This window comes from Sceloporus occidentalis, unplaced genomic scaffold (assembly GCF_023333645.1).
Source record: "Sceloporus occidentalis isolate IW3139 unplaced genomic scaffold, rSceOcc1.0.p SCAF_20, whole genome shotgun sequence".
Lineage (NCBI taxonomy): Eukaryota > Metazoa > Chordata > Lepidosauria > Squamata > Phrynosomatidae > Sceloporus > Sceloporus occidentalis.
This window is the reverse complement of record NW_028317000.1, coordinates 10,864,886-10,880,749: the sequence shown is the minus strand read 5'-3', so window position 1 is coordinate 10,880,749 and position 15,864 is coordinate 10,864,886. Positions and strand designations below refer to the sequence as shown.

The 15,864-nt window shown below is 43.6% G+C and overlaps 1 protein-coding gene across 1 annotated transcript in view; it reads left to right on the top strand.

The window, feature by feature from the left end:
• PCP4L1 (Purkinje cell protein 4 like 1) overlaps positions 1-15,864 on the top strand; it is a 51,153-nt gene that overhangs the window by 28,192 nt on the left and 7,097 nt on the right. The window lies entirely within an intron of this gene.

The window sequence follows — 15,864 nt, the reverse complement described above, 5'->3', positions numbered from 1 at the left end:
CGGGCCTCTTCAGTTCTGCTGGTGCATTGGCAGCGGCAAGCATCAGTCTTCCCTGACGCTGCTCATGGGGTTCTTTGAGGTAGCTGGACCAGGCATATCCTTTTGGTGCCAGCTGGAAAACAAGAGATGGGATCCTGGGGAGATAACAAGATTTGGAAGGCTTGACTGAGGGATAGCGAGACATTCTAAGCAGATTAGAGACCCATTGAGCTGCCTAGTCGTAATGGAGCGCTTGCACAGTCAGTGTATCTCGGGAAAGCAGAATGTGCACATATTTTGCTAAGGAGGATTGGAAGACCCGTTTATGAACTAAATCGCAGTCGCATATAGGGGTGGGTTAGGGACATGGTGGCTCAATGATTAAGACGCTGACTCTGATGATCGCAAGGTCGGCAGTTTGAGACCCAACGCCGCGTGATGGAGTGAACTCCCGTCACTAGTCCCAGCTTCTCCCAAGTTAGCAGTTTGAAGGCATGTAAAAGTCCAGCCCTGTTGAACATTTGGATTGAGGAAACTTCTTTGACAAGGCACCATGTCACTCCATGACATCGCTCCATGGAATGGCTTAGTAATAAGCAAGTTTGAGCCATTTGTAGTCCTCTCTGTGCTTAATCACAGCCAGCATAGCCATTCTCTATTATGGATGTGGGATCTGGACAGTTAAGAAAACAGATAGGAATAAAATCAATTCATTGGAGATGTGGTGCCATGGGTTGAGATCGATTTGAGGGTGGTTAACCACAACAAAGCATAGCCACAGTGAGAGATCATGGAAGTTGCAGTCCAAAAGCTGGAGGGTCCAAAGTTGCCCACTCCTACACTATGCATTTATTGCAGGGATGCCTTGCTGGTAGCTGAAGTGAGCTATATACCCAAAACATCTGGAGGGCTCCATGTTGGAGACGGCTGCTGGGTGGACTCATGTTGTGGATATAAACCCAGGCAAAGTGCAGCCTGTGGGCCATGTGCAGCTTCTGAGGCCACTTTTGTGTCCTGACAGTCCATCTTGTTAAAAAAAAAATTAATTCCCCCTCCCCCCCCCCCCATTTTTCCTATTATTTTCTGGGCTATTTTAGGCCCAGGGAGGACTTCAAAACAAAACACAGGAAGCCACCCAAAAGTGTAATGTACTGTTGTAATAAATTATTTCATGCTTTCTAGAGGGCATTTCCAAAGGGATAGGATTTTTCACGGGAGACCACTTTTGTGGGGAACCAATGCAATCCTGTAACCCCCAGCAGCTGCCCATCTCAGGGTTGCTAGCTCAGGATCATCCCAGGCCATGAGGTTTCCAGGCCACAAAATGAGATCTGGGGACAACCCCAGTGCTATCATCAAGTGTTGTGCATTAAGTATTGTGCATTATGTGTTGTGCATTAACCACGCTTGCTCACAGCTTAGCATTCAAACACACCTACACATAAAACAATTTTTTCTTGTTTGGAAATTAAGACCAAAATCTTAGCTAAAGGGGCTTTTCCCAGATCAAGGTGAAATAAGGGATTGTTCCTTCTCGATGATCTAAAAATAATTCTTATTCTTGGATCAACATCACTTTGATCAACATCAATACCTTTTTTAATATTACTATTTTAATTAATCTCCTAATTTCACCTTTGATATACAAAAAAAGCTTCTTATGTTTCTATAACAATAAATTACCAATAAAAGTTTATTATTTTTTAAAAAAGATCAAGTCCAGGATTGCCGATTCCCTTCTGCTTTCCTCTACCTTTTGAAATAGGAAATTATCTGCAAAGCATATCACGGATGCACTTATCACAGTTACTCCCCCAGAAGATATCAAGATAATTGAAGTCCCTTGTAATTACCAATTCTTGTATTTGAAATTAATGACATGTGTTTCAGAAAAGCATAGTCCATCCCCTCTTCTTGGTCTGGTGGTCTGTAGTAGACTCTTACTGCCATGTTGCTTTCATTTCTTTTTCCATTTCTTTTTAAGCAAACACTCACTGCTGGTCCACTTTGATCACTCTTATGGATTTCTGTACAAGTGAATTTGTCTTTGATGCAATGCTACTCCCCATCCTTTTTTGTTACATCAATTCTTTCTGAATAGAACTGAAGATCCTTCAGTTGTTATATTCCTATCATGGAATTCATCCCTGTAACACCTGTAAAATCATATTTACCTTCCTACACAAAAAGATTTCAAGCTCATTTTGTTTGCTTCCCAAACTCTATGCACTGCTGTATAGAAACCCAAAACCTTGCATGTTCTGATTAATTTATTGAGCATTTTTACTGTGGATACCACTTTTTCCACAGGTTCTCCTCTAGAATTCATATCATTTTGTTTAGAGCTTGCCTTTGGACTGACATTTGAGCTATCATCTCCAATCCTCCCCTCCAAGGATTTAGTTTAAAGCCATCTTGATCAGATTTGCACGCACCAGGAGCAAGACAGTGACATATGATGCTGGACTAAATAGACCAGGAGTGAGAACAGTGCTGCCTTCCAAATGTTGCCACTATAGCTAATGGCTAGAAATATGAGACGTTACAGTCCAGCATCCTCTGGGGTACTGTCCCATTCCCATTATTTAGAAAGATCGGATTCTTAGGGCTGCTTTCGTTTTACAACCCCACCATTAACACTTCTGTGTTCTGTCCCTGATATCTCCAGTTAAAAAAAGAAGCGCAGGTAGCAGGGCCACTATGGAAAAGGGTCTAGATACACTTTTGCTTCTCAGGAGCCATTAGGGCAGGGTAACCAGGTGTCCTCCTTTTCCAGGACATGCCCTACATTTCCACCTTCTGTCCAGGATGAATTCCAAAATGTCCTCCGTTTTGAGCATGACTAAGAGCCCATACAGACAGGCCAAAATAAAGCTGCTCCGGGTCATTTTGGAAGTAGGCTGTTTAAATGATGCATGTGCCGAAGAGGCCAGAAAGTCATTCTCCAGTCCTAAGGACTGGAGCGCAGCTTTGGTGCAGCTTCTGGCCTCTTAAGATTAATGTGTTATTTCAACAGCATACCTCTAAAGTGACCTGAAGTAGCTGTATTTTGACCTGTCTGTACAAGTCCCAAGAAGCATACATTTATATGCATATGACTGTTTTTAGCTTTTATTTTGCAGTGTCCAACATTTTACGAAGCCTTGTCTTCCTTTACAGTTAGGACATCTGGTCACCCTGCATTAGGAGGATGTTTGTGGACAAAAGTCTAGCAGGAGCCCCCCCATTTCTGCAGTATCTGGAAGACTAGCTTAGCACATTTAGAAGGACGTAGAGCACATGCTCCATCCCTATAAGACTTCGGTCTTCCAGCTGTTTTGGAATACCAGTCCCAAAGTTCCTTGGAGTGTAGGCCAAAATAGCTGCAAGACCAAAGAGACCAAAAGGTTCAACATCAAACCTGTGTTTGAGCCTGGGGTCTACAATTGTGTATCTGCTAGAACTAAGGCAATTTTTTGCTTTTGTTTTGCCCACAATTCTCAGACCAGCCCACATCCCCAATAGTAACCATGCTGCCTTGATAATTCTAGGACATAAGTGTCCAAAAAAACTTTTCTAGGCTGTCTGCACCACTGAGCATCTATATGTTTGGTTTATCAAGTGACTCAAACTATAAGAAAAAATGACTCTGGGAGTAAACTGTATGTACTCAAGTATAAGACGACCTCATGTATAAATTGAGGGCAGGTTTTGGGGCCAGAATTATGGATTTTGATACAACTCGTGGATCAGTCGAGGGTAAAACTTAGGCAAATGTAAAGGATGAAGCAAAGGAAAATAATGCCAAAGGACTTACAAAATTCCCACAGGCATAACTGCTTGCGCTCTCCCTAACAGCTGGATGGAAGAGGAGGGAACAATAGTAAATAGTGGGTGTGCGGTGTGCAGGGCGGGGGAGACAACCAGGTGCAAGTGGGTTGTGCACATGTCGAAAAGGATGAAAAGGAAAAGCAAAGAAAATGGTGATTACGTTAGCAGTGATTAGAGCCTTTGACTTTGCCAGATTTCAACCCAGAAAAGCTGACAAACATACAAGTGTCTCATTCAGATCTTTCAAAGCCTGATCCTTCTTAGAGTTCCTTTCAAGGGAAGCACTAAAGAGCTGCCACCGCTGCCATTTCCCCACCCTGACATCCAAAAAGGCTGGCAGCGGTGCTGCAGTAGAAAGAGTAAAGGAGCATCCATGCCTCTTTCAGATGCTGCACTAAGCTGTCACCTTTTGCCATTATACTTAGAGACAATGGCATCAGTACCATCAGGGGCTAGCCTGAAGAAAGAGGCTCCTCCCTCCCCAACTGTCATCCTTCGGCCTCTGAGGGAGAGAGAAGGCTGGCCCAGTACCATCAGGGGCTAGCCTGAAGAAGAAGAGCCCTCCCTCCGGTCCATCTGCCTTGGTCCAGGCCTCAGAGGGAGAAAAGAATGCTGGACCTGATTCCCTCCCTCCCTCACCATTCCCTTCTCCTTTTGTGTCGTGTCTTTTAGATTGTAAGCCTGTGGGCAGGGAACTGTCTGTTATCCCCTCTATTGTAAACCGCTCGGATTCCCAGTGATTGGGCGGTATATAAATAAAACCTATTATTATTATTATTATTATTGTCATTGGGGATGTGCGGGGGGTACGAACCATACTGGGTGACACCACAGAGGATGGGTGACACCCAGTTGGTACCTTGTCATGCTGTGTGTGTGTTTGTGTGTGTGTGTGTGGGGTGCCATTTCTCTGTTGCTGTGGCTCTACAGGGAGCTAAGGTGGCAGAAAAAGAGGAACTAGTGCATGTCCCTCATTCCTTCCCTGCTGCTCTGGCACTCTTGGCAGAGCGAGCCAACACAGCAGGGAAGGAAGGTTGAGGGTGCACTCCCCCACCTTCCCCAGTGCCTCACTTGCCTAGTTACCCCCTGGCATCCCTGAGTGGGCATTTAGGAAGCTGGCAGCCCCCCTCAGCAGTGCCAGACACCCGTACTGCTTGACACCAATATTACGGATGCCACTGCTCAGAGAAAGGGTTTGTTCCTTTTTTTGGTGAGTTAAAGTAGCTAATACCCCAGAGGAGAGGATCAAAATTCAAAATGACCTTAACAGAGTAGAAAGCTGCCCCAAAACTAATAAAATGAATTTTAACAAGGAGAAATGTAAGGTACTGCACTTAGGCAGAAAAAATGAAATGTTTAAATAGGATGGGAGACACTGGGTTTAATGAAACCCCTGCGAAAGGGATCTGGGAGTCCAAGTAGACCACAAGTTGAACATGAGTCAACATTGTGATGCTGCTTCTAAAAAGGCCAATGCAATTCTAGGCTGCATCAATAGAAATATAGTGTCTAGATCAAGAGAAGGAATAGTGGCGCTCTACAGACCGGCAGATACGGCGCCCCTGTCACGTGCTGGGGGTTGGCCGAGGACGCACCGTCCATATTGGCCTCACCCCTAGCATGTGACGGGGCGTCAAAATGGCGGCGCCCTGTACACACGCCTGCACGTCCCGTTGCGCTTGAGACGTCACGAGGGCATCGCAAGTACGACGCAAAAAGAACCCGTTTTTGTGGGTTCTTTTTCCGCTGCTGGGAAGCCTTGATGTTTGGCAGCTGAGGCTTCCCGCCGGCAGAAATGGAGACGGCGGCAGACCGCCCTTTAAGGCAGTCTATATCCCACCAGTGTCACTATATTCTGCTTTGGTCAGGCCTCACCTGGAATACTGTGCCTGGTTCTGGGAACCACTGTTCAAAAAGGATGTAGACAAGCTGGAGTGTGTCCAGAAGAAAGAGATCAAAATGGTGAAGGGTCTGGAAACCATGTCCTATGAGGAGAGACTTAGGGAGCTGGATACGTTTAGTCTGAGGAAGATATGGTTAAGAGGTGATATGATAGCCCTGTTTAAATACTTGAAGGGGTGTCACATTGAGGATGGAGCAAGCTTGTTTTCTGATGCTCCAGAGAACAGGACCTGGAGCAATGGATGCAAGCTGCAGGAAAGGAAATTCCACCTAAACTTTAGGAAGAACTTCCTGACAGTAAGAGCTGTTTGACAGTGGAACACATTCCCTTGAAGAGTGGAGGAGTCTCCTTCTTTGGAGGTCTTTAAACAGAGGCTGGATGGCCATCTGTCGGGGGTGCTTTAATTGCATATTCCTGCATGGCAGCATGGGGCTGGACTGGATGACCTTTGGGATCTCTTCCAACTCTATGATTCTAAGTACAGTACTTACACTGAACCTTGTGGCCTCTTCCAACTCTATGATTCTATGATTCTAGGTACAATACGTACACTGCCCCATGGATAAGTCAATCCAGGATTTTGAAGTCTATTTTTTTAAATTAAAATTTCTAGACCTCTACATGAGTATATACAGTGTGTAATCGCAGCAGTTGTGAAAAATCCCCAGCTGACTGAAATAACTGTTCACTCTTGACCTCTTTCCCTGTAGCCTCTAATTCCCTTTGGATTGTAAGCCCCTTGCTGGCATGCACACATGCCTTCTCATACTTTGGCAAGCATCATAAATACAATGGGACCTTGATATTTGCTGGGGTTTGGTTCTGGGACACCTGTGGATACTGAAATCCATGGATGCTCAAGTCCCATAGTATATAGTGGCAAAGTAAAAGAGTGTCCCTTATGGAAAATGACAAAATCAGGGTTTGTCTTTTGAAATTTATCTATCACATTTTGGGCCAAGATTATGATTTTTGATATGTCCCGTGGATAAGTCGGTAAAACCTAGGAGTATGTAATGAAGGATGTAAAGGACGGAGCAAAGGAAAACAATGCCAAACAACTTACAAGATTCCAGCGGACATAACTATTTGTGCACATACTAAAGTCTGGATGGATGAGAGAAAAGGGGGTCAGTGCTTTCAAGGCAGATTAAACTCTTGTCTTTCACTATATATATATATATATATATATATATGCATTAAAATACAGTACTTACCATATATACTCAACTATAAGTCGATCTCATGTATAAATTGAGGGCAAATTTTGGGGCTGAAATCATGGATTTTGATATGATCCATGGAAAAGTTGAGTGTAAAACTTAGGGACATATAGCAAAGGATCTAAAGGATGAAGCAAAGCAAAACATTGTCAAGAACTTACAGAATTGCAGCAGACATAGCTCTTTGTGCTTACACTTCAGGTTGGCTGGATGAGAGAGTAGAGAGGACCAGTGCTTCCAAGACAGATTATACTCTTGCTTTTCATCAGGGGATGGGTCCTTCTTTTATTTAAAATACAGTACTTACATTGGCCCATGGATAAGTTGACTCAGGTTTTTTGGGTCAATTTTTAACCTAAATTTCTAGACTTATACATGAGTATATACAGTACATTGACCCATGGATAAGTGGACTCAGGTTTTTGGGGGTCAATTTTTTAATCTAATTTTTTAGATTCATACATGAGTATATACAGTCTTTTAAAAATATTTTCTAAGCTTTAATCCGTGGATAAAGAGTCTGTGGATCTGGAGGACTGACTGTGCTGAGGAGCAGGAAAGAGGAGTAACTTGGGTGAATGCTATTTGCAAGGCTCACCTGTGCAGTGGGATATATTTCAGGTGTCCTCAGCATCCGATGTTGCTGCACAGGGCCCTGCAAAATGTCAGGTTCTTGCCAGTTCTTGGCCTCCCATTTGCTAACTGTTCCCCTCTCTGCAGGCTCCCCTTGCCTCCCACTGGGCTCAGGACTGCTGAGGTTTGCATCGCAGGAGCTTAATTGCTGCTTTAGAGTTTAATCACCCACTAGGATATAATAAAGAAACAGATGCTGCAATGCTGCAATGTCCCTTCCCCGCCTCCGCACAAGCGCGCACTCACAACTGCAACAGACAGCCCATGCACAGAAATCTATCTATCTAGCTATACTGTTTGCTGGCTCTTCTTTACTTTCTCCCCGTCCCCAGTCCCTTCTCCTATTCGGGAGCATTGGAGGGGGGAAAACACCGTGGGATAAGGCCTTGTTCTCACTACGTTCAAATCGGTATCGGGATCCGGGTTAAAGGGGCATGATTCCCACTAAATCCAATCTTAGAAATCGACTCAGAAAGGAGGGGGGCATGCTTTCTGCCCTTTTTTGCCCATTTAACCTGTGGGTTTTTGCAGTGTTTTTTGGGCTGAATCAATTTATTTTCAAATAACTCGATTCAGCCCAAGTGGGAACCAGGCAAATTTGAATCGGATTCGAATCCGCCCTGGTTTTCACTGGCAGCCTGTCCCATCCTGTCACTGGCCTTTCCTGGCCCCAAAATCCCCGGTCCAGCCTGCTTACCAGCTTCTTTAGCCACTGACCGGCTTCCCTGCACCTTTTTTATAATTTCCCATGTATACAAAAGGTCCGCTGAAGTTGTTTTTATTTGCAGGTTTTTCCACATTCATGGGTCCTTCACCCCAACTCCAGCAAATATGGAGGGACCACTGTTTTCTGTCACATGAAATTTAATGCATGTGCACCTTCTCATTCTATATGTAGGATAAATATTGATACATGTTGATAAATATTGCATTCCTTATGCCTTTCTTATAATAACACTGCTTCATACACATTATTTACTTTCCACAAGAACACCAGAGTATACCTCTTATCTTCTAGCGCCCTTCTCTCTTAGTGAGTCATAATTTCATTACAGTCCATAGACCCATAGATTAGGCATTTAGTCAAGATGTAAAAGTTCCCAAAATTCTCCACAATAAAATTCCCCACAATAAGACAAGAAGAAAGAAGTTGCTAAATATAACTATGGGCCTGAACAGACAGGCCAAAATAAAGCTGCTTCGGGTCACTTTGGAGGTATGCTGTTTAAATGATGCATGCGTCCTAAGAGTCTGGAAGCTGTGCCAAAGCCATGCTCCATTCCTAAGAACTAGAGTGCAGTTTTGGCGCAGCTTCTGGCCTCTTCAGATGTGTGTGTCATTTAAACAGCAGGCCTCCAAAGTGACCCGAAGCAGCTTTGTTTTGGCCTGTCTGTTTGGGCCCTAAAATTCAAACTCTAATTCTAACACTAACTGTCCCTTTATACATTGTGGGGTCTGGTCCTAGCTGCCTCAGAGAGAAATTTGGCAACTACAAGATTGACATTTGGGCATTTCTCTTCCAACAAGAATTTTACATTAAAGATATCTGATCTTCCATTCATCTTACTTAATAATGGATAGATTCTTGTTGGATCTGGTTGTAAAGACTATAGTGCAGTAAAATACGTTGCATAGACTCTGCTTCCAAGTTATTACATGGGCATCTTAAGGAACATTGGCAAATCCACCACGAAGTAGTTCTATGGAATATACATTATATACATTTTGCATTAGCAAAAAAAACAGCAATACTTGCCTAGAGACAGGCTCACCAAATAACTGGCCATATGGAAAAGGCTCTCATAATGGTTGCGCATCGTACCCCCCCCCCCCCAGTACAATGCGCAGCCATTATGATAGCCTTTTCTATACGGACAGTTATTTGGTGACCCTTTCTCTAGTATTGCCATTTTTTCGCTAAGGCAAGGTACTATGTATATTCCATAGAACTACATCATGGCAGATCTGCAAAGAACAAGAAATATAAGAACACGAACACAGTTCACAGAAAGCTATCTCCAGTAGCCTTAATTTAACAGACTTTGGCGTGATATCTGAGCCCAGATGTGAAAGAAGAGATGAGGAGAGGCCAATAGACGCAGCATTCTTTGCTTTGCACTTGGATCCGCAACTAACGAAAATATCTTGTGCCAGATGTTTTAGGAGACCTGAGCCCTCACCAGTTACTATAAGCTTCATCCATAACTTGAGGTCAAGCCGCCAAGCTCCACTAGATAAGGGACGTTCCCCTATTTTGAGCGATAATGCACAATTTGGAAAGCAATTGGGAAATTGAAACAATGACCTCAAGAACTTTGCTTGTTGTTTATCCAGTTCAGGCAATAAACCCCACTATCTAGATACTGGAAGCATATAATAATTGGGCCACAGTTTTGGCACTGAACACTTTATTTGCTGATGGAATATAGAGGCCTCCCTTTGAGAGAGAGAAAAAATCAAGTTATTGCAGATGAGCTCATTAGAAATAGCATCACTTTCTTAGAAACAGCATCAATATGACCCTTCTCCTTGTAATGGTCTGTCCCAGTCAAGCAAGCTATTTGCCAATATGTGTCAAAAGTGGTTTTCCTCTCCTTTCTCTCCTACAACGCAACCTCCTGCTCCCTGGTTTTATTGTCATTTTCCTTTGGGACTCCCACTTCCCTGATCTAGAGAAGAGATCATGCTCCATCTTTTGTATTTCAGTATTTTTTTCATTGCATAAGGCTCTTGGTAAGATGCTGTCAAGTAGACTGGGGTTTGGCCTACTTACGTATGGGGAAAAACCACTAGCGATGTGAGAATTACTTCACTTGATAACCAGACATAACATTTTGCTTCCAATAATGGATAGATGGAGGCCTTTCTGCCTCCCTTTCTAAACCAATAGCCATCCTCATCTGTAAAGCTTATGTGTTCACTGTAAACATCACTGTGATGTATTATTTTAGAGAGTGATGTTTTAGAATGTATGCTAAACCCGTGTGGCAGGTTTTTCATTATCTATTTTTCATTATCTGTCCAGTTCTGGACACCAAAAGGATGTTGACAAACTGGAGCGTGTCCAAAGGAGGGAGACCAAAATGGTGAAGGGTCTGGACACCATGCCTTATGAGGAACGCCTTAGGGAGCTGGGTATGTTTAGCCCAGGGAAGAGATGGTTAAGAGGTGACATGATAGCCCTGTTTAAATATGTGAAGGGATGTCATATTGAGGAGGGAGCAAGTTTGTTTTCTGCTGCTCAAGAGTCTAGGACCTGGAGCAATGGATGCAAGCTACAGGAAAAGAGATTTCACTCAACATTAGGAGGAACTTCCTGACAGTAAGGGCTGTTCAACAACGGAACACACTCCCTCCACATGTGATGGGGTCTCTTTCCTTGGAGGCCTTTAAACGGAGGCTGGATGGCCATCTATCAGAGATGTCAGATTGAGAGTTGCTGCATGGCAGGCAGTTGGACTGGATGGCCCTTGCGGTCTCTTCCAACTCTATGATTCTATTGTTGTTACAGTTGGCCCTCCATTTTCTCAGGGGATCCATTCCGGGGGCCCCTCCCCTCCAGCAAAGCAGAAACGTGCCAATATTCAAGCCCCATAGGCGTGAATGGGGAACGTGCCCACGGAGCACAACCCATTGAAATTAATGGAGGTTGCCCCTCTGTGAATATTCAAGACAATTTATATCATAAAAAAATTAAGAATCAATAAATTTATCCAGTGCATTTTGGTTTGTATGCAACATCTACTTGCAGGTCAAAGGGAGGCACCTAGTGATGAGCAGAGCTCTCAGGCATTGCAGCCTCACATTAACAGAATATTCAAGACCATGGATCTCGAGTTCACAAGAACAGAGAGGCGACTGTATTTTTATTCTATTTTGATTCCTACTATATAAAGTGCTGTGCAAATTTTACAGTGCTCTATAAATAAATGTTGATAATAATAATAATAATAAAGCCCCAAGCTCACAAGAAAAAAGAAAGATGCATGGTGACCAGATTGTCCTGCTTTCCCAGTATAGGTCCTACATTTCAAACCTGTGTCCAGGAGGAATTTCAGAATGTCCTCCATTTTGAGCATGACTGCGTCGCATACATTTGTACTTAGATGAATGCGTTTAGCTTTTATTTGGTCACACCCTCCATTTTTCTCGCACGTCCTGCATTTTGCAGTGCCTGGCCCTCCTTTGCGGTGAGGACATCTCTAGGAAAGAGGGCTGCCATGGCAAGAGATCTCCAGCATCTGCTGCATTTCGAGATGTGTTGTTTCTAAATATGGATGTTCCATTTAGAGAGAAAGACTAATCCATAGTTTGGGAAGATTACTTCTTGGACAACGGTCCCTAGCCAGCTGTGTGATTCTGCAAAAGGTCAAACAGAAAGTGTCTTTTAGTGCAGTTTACAATTTTGACAGTTCCTTGTCCTCAGGCTTAGGATGTATCCACACTGCTGGAGTAAAGCAGTTTGACACCGTTTTAATGGTCATGGCTACATGGGGTGGAATCCCGGGCTTTGTAAGCTGCCTTGAGTCCCTGTACTGGGAGGAAGGTGAGATATAAACAAACATAATGAGGGGTGTACACACCGGCACTTTATGTTGGCCTGGACCCGAACTAGGGTTCAGCGAGGGCTGAGTGTTTACACGCTCTAAGTCCTTGTGCCAGCACCCAGGTGCCATCTTGGCGTGCACTGGACCAGACAGCGCATGCCATGATGATGTCATTCGTTCATGTGCAGCGCCCAAGGGACATCATAAGGCCAAGCTGCGGCACTTATGGCACCCCTATAGCGGTGCAGATAGGAGCCATGTTTCACAGCTCCTTTTTGTACCGGGTTGGAAGCATGGTGTGCGGTTGCCGCTTTGAGGGGCGGCATAGAGCTGCCCCTTACAGGCTGTTTATACAGCCCTGATGATGATGATGATGATGATGATGATGATGATCCTAAGGCAACTTTATCATAAGGTTTTCTGGGGCTGAGTGGGAAAGGATCTAGGAGTGCAGAACATTCTGTTGCTCACCTGCCTCTCTCTTTTTTTAAAAGCTATATAAGTGCATCTGTCAGTGAATTCCATATGTTACATAATTACACATTGCATTAAGAAATACTCTCTCTCTTTTTCTTTTTCTTTTTTTGCATGAGTTCACTTCATTGCCTGATTTTTTTTAATGAGATGGATGTTGGTGTTGCAAAGCCTGAACGAGAGACTGGCTGCCGAATTACACTTTTAGGCAAACGTCTGATGGATCTTAAGATTCACGTCTGATGCTGGGGGTGAGGGGAACAAGAGAAAGAGGTCAGAGAAAAGGAGCACAACTCCCCGCTATTCCTGTCACTGGTTTCCAATTGCACCCCAACTTTCTTTCTGCCGTCATTCCCACAGAAACAGATTTAAATGCGTTCCCATCAGAGTACATTGACTGATACCAAGTCAGTCAAAATAACTGAATGTTGATCTACTTGAAACCATTGCTTAAATCAGGTTTCACGTCTTCAGCATTGTTCAGTCCCGGTACAAAGATATGGCTTGTTATAACAAATTTTAAACATATCCTGGCTTGCAAATAAATTAATTATCATCATCATCATCATCATCATCATCATTATTATTATTAATTTTTACCCAGCTTCTCCTAACAGATCGAAGCAGCTAACAATGAAAGCATCAGTGAAATATAATAACTTATCATCGTTGTATCCCAAACCCTCCCAAAATAAAGCCCTTTGGACTGTTTTGAAGTCAAATCCGAGACCCCAGTCAATGCATCCAAATGCCTTTTGAGCAGTTCTGGCTATGTCTGTTTTTAAAATATTGGATATAGCATATGTACTTGACTATAAGTTGACCACACATAGAAGCCGAGGACAGGTTTTGGGGCCAAAATGATTAGATTTTCATATGGTCCATGAGTAAGTTGAGGTTAAAACATAGATGCATGTAACAAAAGATCTAAAAGATGAAGCAAAAAGGAAAACAATGCCAAAGAATTTACAACATCCCAGAAGGCATAACTGTTCATGCTCACACTAATGGCTGAATGGATGAGAGAACAGAGGGGAGTCAGTGCTTCCAGGGCAGATTATACTCATGCTTTTCACTGGGATATGGTTCCTTTTAAATAAGAGTTAAAGTAGAGTACTTACCCTGAGCAGTGGATAGGTCAGCTCAGGCTTTTGGGGTCAATTTTGGACTAAAATCTCTATATTTAAACATGAGTATATATATTAATTGTGAGATTAATTCTAGCCTAATTCTATCTGGCCTGTTTCTGTGCACAGATGCAAGGACAGTGGACAAGATCCCTTTCTTGAAGAGAAAAAGCATCAGAGCGACTTGTGACACTTTGATGCCTAATTTAAGGAGAACCTGAAAGCCCATCAGTCAAGGATGATATAGGCCCCGTACAGACAGGCAACTAAAGCTGCTTTGGATCACTTTGGAGGTATGCTGTTTAAATGACGCATACGTCCTAAGAATCCAGAAGCCGTCCCAAAGCCATGCTCCAGTCCTAAGGACTAGAGCATGGCTTTGGCGCGGCTTCTAGCCTCTTAAGATGCATGTGTCATTTATACAGGATACCTCCAAAGTAACCTGAAGCAGCTTTATTTTGGCCTGTCTGTATGGCCTCATAATAACCATTTCTTATATCAACAGAAGGATGGGTTAAATGGCCAGAGATCCCATCCAATGCTATGATTCTATTATATAAATCTGGATGTAATGCACAGGTTGGGTCTGAGAGAGCATGGAAAATGTTGCATGTTTCCCACTACTGTCAGACCTCCATATTTCCAGTTTTGACTTTTGCAGATTTGAATATTTGTGGATTTGATTAATATAGTCTCTTAAAGAACCTCTAGGTCAGGGGTAGGCAATCTTTTTGAGCCGGGGGCCGGGTTGCTGTCCTTCAGACAACTGGGGGGCCGAAGCCAAAAAATAAATAATTAAATAATTTTTTAAAAAATGAAATATATAAATAAACTAGGATAATTTAGGACAAAATTTTCAAATGGAAGACACTTTTTTTAAAAAAAATGGAGGACACGCGAAAAAATTTGCTGATTTTTTTAAAAATGTTAATATAAATGCATGTTTCTGAGGCTTCTATAGATAATTGCCCTCCAAAGGCCCCGGCGGCAATTGGCGGCAGGACTGGGCTGGGGCCGGTCCCAAGGCCTCGCCGGGCCGCATCCGGCCCGCGGGCCGCAGGTTGCCTACCCCTGCTCTAGGTCCTCCAGCGCAACTCTGCCAAAAGCTGACCATAGACTTAGAGATTGCCAGAGAAAACATTTCTCTAGGCCTTTGTAGTTCCTTTAGCATGAGTATATGGTCAACTTCTGGCAGATGTTGACCATAGAGTAGCACTGGAGGACTTTGCAAAAGGTGTTCTCACTGGTTAACAACATTGTGGGGTCTTTTATTTGTAGTTTTTCCACATTCACGGGGGGGGGGGGGGTCCTCTGCCCCTAACCCCAGCGAATGTGAAGGATCCATTGTATTAATAATTCTGCCACTATCATCCTGACTGTCTCATGTTTTCCTTTAAGTTATAAATACTTTGTTTTTTGTGCTCACAGGTCCGAGACAGATGGACAAGAAGCAGCATGCTTGCACCAGTTCTAGGGTTCTGGAGCAACCACATGCTCCGGAATCCTAGAACATGCAACCACCGCCATCATGCCGGCCTTCCGTCCACATGAGGGCTGTCATCTTGACATAAGCAACATGCAGTGTATAGACGTTGCTGCGCATCACTTATGTCACAAGTGCGCCAATGGCACACTCGTAACGTGCGTGCGGCATCTCAAGAAGAACCCAGTTTTTCTAGGTTCTTTTTGGGACGGAGGGAGGCCACGCAGTTTGGCTACTGCGGTGTCCCTTCACAGGCAAACCGGAAGCCACCAGCCTGGCCTGAACGGGGGTGTATGTACCGGTCCACAGTGAATTTATTTCAAAACCTTAAGAGCTTTAAATGCAAAGATATAGCCCTGTTAGTCTGTAAATCAGTACACAGAGAGATCTTGTATCACCTTTGAGATTCACTGAAAGAAAGAAATTGGCAGTGTGAGCTTTTGTAGACTTTAGTCTACTTCCTCAGATACATTTGGTGGAGCTTTAAGAGCTTTAGTTGTCCTTTTTGGTTGTTTTTCTGAAAGCAGCACCATGGATAGAGTTACATGGGGTAAAGAAGTTAGGTTTTTATAAAGATCAAAGTCGACGTAAAGAGACTGGTGCTTTCCCAACACTGTACATGGAACACCCACCCTATATAGAAATCCTTTCCTCCCCTGGCAGCTGTTTTGAAAGCTTCTCCCCT